General features: G+C 42.7%; 1 protein-coding gene and 1 long non-coding RNA gene across 9 annotated transcripts in view; one reads left to right on the forward strand and one right to left on the reverse strand.

Moving 5' to 3' along the window:
* Positions 1 to 5,155, reverse strand: part of LOC122553525 (ena/VASP-like protein) — a 279,390-nt gene that overhangs the window by 14,949 nt on the left and 259,286 nt on the right. The gene's annotated exons all lie outside the window — the stretch shown is intronic.
* Positions 872 to 5,155, forward strand: part of LOC122553526 — an 11,577-nt gene continuing 7,293 nt past the window's right edge. The window contains exons 1-2 of the long non-coding RNA XR_006312752.1: positions 872 to 1,165; positions 3,484 to 3,547. This is a non-coding gene — a long non-coding RNA (uncharacterized LOC122553526). The remainder of the gene's footprint in view (positions 1,166 to 3,483; positions 3,548 to 5,155) is intronic.

Here is a 5,155-nt window from a genome sequence, read left to right on the forward strand (position 1 = left end):
ACAAGGGTACCACATTTGCTATCCTCCAGTCTTCTGGGACTACTCCTGTAGACAAAGAGGACATAAAAATCAAGGCCAATGGCTCTGCAATCTCCTCCCTTGCCTCCCAGAGGATCCTAGGGTAAATGCCATCAGGCCCAGGGGACTTATCTATTTTCACCTTTTCCAGGATTTCCAACACCTCTTCTCTACATACCTCAAAGCCATCCATTCTACTTATTTGTGCCTCAGTATTCTCATCGACAACAATGCCCTGTTCCTGAGTGAATACTGAAGAAAAGTATTCATTCAGTGTCTCCCCAATCTCTTCCGCCTCCACACGCAACTTCCCCCTACTATCCTTGACTGGACCTATTCCTACCCTAGTCATTCTTTTATTCCTAACATACCTATAGAAAGCCTTAGGGTTTTCCCTAATCCTATCTACTAAGGACCTTTCATGTCCCCTCCTTGCTGCTTTTAGCTCTCTCTTCAGGTCCTTCCTGGCTACCCTATAACTCTCAATGTGATGACCAGAACTGTACACAGTATTCCAAATGTGGGTGAACCAAAGTTCTATACAACTGTAACATGACCTGCCAATTCTTGTACTCAGTACCCCGTCTAGTGAAGGAAAGCAAGCCGTATATCTTCTTGACTACTCTATCGACCTGCATTGCCACCTTCAGGGTATAAAGGACCTAAACATCCAGATCTCTCTGTCTATCAATTTTCTCCAGTGCTTTTCTATTTACTATATATTTAGCTCTAGAATTGGATCTTCCAAAATGCATCACCGCACATTTGCGCGGATTGAACACCATCTGCCATTTCTCCTCCCAACTCTCTAATCTATCTATATTTTGCTCCATTCTCTGACAGTCCCCTTCACTACCTGCTACTCCACTAAATCTTGCTGTCATCTGCATGCGGCCTTCTAGGTCATTGTGTGTTGCCTTTTGAATGAATCTAAATGTTGCAACATGCACAAAAAATGCTTTCTTGCTTTTCAACCACTTATTGCTGCGAATCTACATTCTCCTACTTAACCAAAATCAAGACACCCTTAGGGTCACAAATGACGGATACCCAGCTAGAGGATCAGCTAAAACTGCAGACCTCCACGCTGCAACCAAATATTCAAGTGCTTTCCTACAAAAAGAAGTCATAACAAAGTAATTAAAAGGTTAGTTAACTTTAGAATTAGCATTTTTTTCTTTTTTTTAGTTAGTTAGTACATAATAGTTAGATTTTTACAAAATAATGTGAATGTATAACTGAAGTTTCTTGGATGCGACCTTATTAGATTACAACTAACATAATGCGGCCTTCCAACACAATAAGGTTCCCCATCTCTGACCTATACCGTCCTCTAGATCATTTATGTATATCACAAACAATGGTGTTCCCAGCACGGATCCCTGTTGAACACCACTGGCCACAGTTTTCCATTTTGGAAATTCCCTTCCATTACTACTGTCCCCTGCTGCCCAGCCAGCTCTCTACACATCTAGCTAGTACACCCTGGACCCCATGTGACTTCACCTTCTCCATCAGCCAACCATGGGGAACCTTATCAAACACCTCACTGAAGTCCATGTAAATGACATCTACAGCCCTTCCCTCATCAATCAACTTTGTCACTTCCTCAAAGAATTCTATTAAGTTGGTAAGACCTTCCCTGCACAAAACCATGCTGCCTATCACTGATAAGCCCATTTTCTTCCGAATGTAAATAGACCTTATCCCTCACTACCTTCTCCAGCAGCTTCCCTAACACTTACGTCAGGCTCACTGGTCTCTAATTATCTGGATTATCCCTGTTGCCCTTCTTAAACAAGGGGACAACATCAGCGATTCTCCAGTCCTCCGGGACCTCACCCATGTTCAAGGATGCTGCAAAGATATCTATTAAGGCCCCAGCTATTGCCTCTCTCACTTCCGCCAGTAAGGTGGGATAGATCCCATTCAGGATGGGATGGAATGTACATAGGATGTTGCCTCTGGCTGTGGAAGGGGGAGGCATCTAGGACCGGGGCACACTGTTGAGGATAAGGAGCAAGCCAATTAGGACCGAGATCAAGAGGAATTTTGCAGTCAGGTGTTAGTGAATCCTGACCAGATAGCTGTGCCAGCCCAGTCATTGAGTGTGTTTTTAATTGAGATCCATAGGTGTCTACACCTTGTTAACAACAAAGTATTTGGGGATAGTGTGGAATATCAGCTTTGAGGTAGACAGTCAGTCAGTCATCTAGAACAGCAGAGCAGGTGTGAGAGGCTGAATGGCCTATTCCTGTTCTGATGTTTGTGTACTCATAAGACTTGAGCAACTGATAACCTGAGCAACATCAATGAGATTGACATAAATGAAATAGAAGAGTTAAATGGGAAAGAAAAAACAGAATCAGAGTTGTAAAGTTCCGTTTTACACAAATAACAATCATTTATGGAACAGATTTTCAGCAGAATACTATTAAGAAATTGAGTGGAATATTTTAGAAAATAATTGCATGTCGTAATGAGGGGATTTTTAGGATTTCTCTGGATGGGCATGATTTGGAGGTGCTGGTGTCAGACTGGGGTGTACAAAGTTAAAAATCACACAGCTCCAGGTTATAGTCCACAGGTTTATTTGGAAGCACTAGCTTTCGGAGCACTGCTCCTTCATCAGGTGGTTGCAGTGTGATGTAAAAGATGAGAGACCTAAACAACAGGTCTTTTCCAATATATAATTTCAGTTACATTACACTGTAAATTTTTGCTATAAATTCTGTGTATTATGATCTTATACTCCACAACCACCTGATGAAGAAACAACGCTCCGAAAGCTATTGCTTCTAAATAAACCTGTTGGACTATAACCTGGTGTTGTGTGATTTTTAACTCTGGATGGGCAGCTTACGGTGGGCTAAGGTAAAAACAATGACTGCAGATGCTGGAAACCAGACTCTGGATCAGTGGTGCTGGAAGAGCACAGGAGTTCAGGCAGCATCCAACGAGCAGTGAAATCGACATTTCAGGCAAAAGCCCTTCATCAGGAATAAAAGCTTTATTCCTAATGAAGGGCTTTTGCCCGAAACATCGATTTCGCTGCTCGTTGGATGCTGCCTGAACTGCTGTGCTCTTCTAGCACTACTAATCCAGCTTATGGTGGGCTACATGATCTTCCTCATTCATGAGTCTATTTTGATCCCCAACCACAGACCTCAGATGGTCTAAAAAAAAGCACAACCCTGCCCTCCATTACATAAATGGCTATAAATTCAGTTGTGTATCATTCATGTTTTCAGAGCTGCAGGTGATGTTTCAGTTTCAAAACTGCATCCATGCTGTGTTCTTTCACTTCTCATGCTGGTAGTACAGGGTGCCCTTTCAGGCAATTTGTCAATGTGGGGCTGATAGCAGGAAAATGCACAGTAGATATTGTGACTTTAACAAACACTGATTTGACTTTAACAGTGCCATTTTCAACCTTAATGCTCCAGTTAACTCTTATTCTCACAGAGCACAGCATCCAGTCAGCAGCAGGAGACATCACCACAATGAGAGGACCATCAAGCATTTTCAGGTTAGTTGTTGATCAGTTTCTGCTGCTTTGTGTGTGTGTGCTGTTTACACTGCAAACAGAAGTTAGTAAAGTTTACAAAAATGAGGAAGGAATTGATTCTCATTTCAAAGACTTCATTCATGTCAGAAAAGCGCTTTTAAAAGGGTGAGGAACAGACAAAAGCAACACATAGTGAGGTCAGTGCAGGAGAGAGAGAGAAAGAGAGAGGGAAAGGAAGAGACCCACACTACTAACTGACACAGCAGTGAACCTGCGCAGTTACTGCCTTTGCTGTTTGAATTCATGTATCACTGGACATCGAAGTGCATCCAGGAAAATGAACAAACAGTGAAATTCATAACTAATCTTGGAGGAGATTTGGGCGAGGTCACAGCACAGAAACAGATAAGTGAATATTTTTAAGTGTGCCCTTACAGTAAGTCTGCAGTAGTGAGTATAGTGGATTCTTTCTTGATTATATGTTATATTGAGATATGTCTCTTGATTAAACTTAAAAATATAAGCCATTAGTATTAAGTTAGCCTGGAGCAGTGTTTTGTCGAGGAATAAGACAGTGCTATTTTCCGGGTCTGTAGATTGAAAGGAGCAAAAGTGGCCCTTAGTAGAGTGAGATGCTCTTCTTGTCAGATGTGGGAGTTTAGGGAGAGTTTACAGGTTACTGAGAATTTTATCTGCAATAAATGCCGTTGATTGCGGATCCTATCAGATCGAATGGATCGGTTAGAGAGACAGTTAGAGGCAATGAGGAATTTACAAGAGCTAGGGGATGTGATGGATGGCAGTTATAGGGAGGGAGAAAACTCACAGATGGGTTACGTTGATGGGTTAACTCCAAGAAAGGTAGGAGAGGGATGCAGGTGGTGCAGGAGTCTTCTGTGGCTATCCCCATTTCAAACAGGTATGCTGTTTTGGAAAATGTAGGGGGTGATAGATTCTCAGGGGAGTGTAGCACGAACAGCCAAGTTTCTGGTATTCAGACTGGCTCTAATGTAATGAGAGGTATGTCGGGTTCCAAGTTATCGATTGTGTTAGGGGGACTCTCTAGTCTGAGGCACAGACAGACTTTTGTGTGGCCAGCAGCGAAAAATCAGAATGGTGTGTTGTCTCCCTGGTGCCAGAATCAAGGATGTCTCAGAGAGGGTGCAGAATGTTCTCAAGAGGGAGAGGGACCAGCAGGAAGTTTGGACACATTGGAACAAATGACATAGGAAGGGAAGAGGATGAGATTCTGAAGGGAGAATATAGAGTTAGGCAGGAATTTAAAAAGGAGATCCTCAAGAGTAGTAATATCTGGATTACTCCCAGTGCTGCGAGCTAGTGAGGGCAGGAATAGGAAATAGAGCAGATTAATGCATGGCTGAGGAGCTGCTGAATGGGAGAAGGATTCACATTTTGGATCATTGGAATCTCTTCTGGGGTAAAAGCGACCTTAACAATAAGGACAGATTGCACCTAAATTGGAAGGGGACTAATATACTGGCAGGGAGATTTGCTAGAACTGCTCGGGAGGATTTAAACTAGTAAAGTGGGGGGTGGGACCCAGGGAGATAGTGAGGAAAGAGATCAATCTGAGACTGGTACAGTTGAGAAAAGAAGTGAGTCAAACAG

Source organism: Chiloscyllium plagiosum, chromosome 10 (assembly GCF_004010195.1).
Source record: "Chiloscyllium plagiosum isolate BGI_BamShark_2017 chromosome 10, ASM401019v2, whole genome shotgun sequence".
NCBI classification, from domain to species: Eukaryota; Metazoa; Chordata; class Chondrichthyes; order Orectolobiformes; family Hemiscylliidae; genus Chiloscyllium; species Chiloscyllium plagiosum.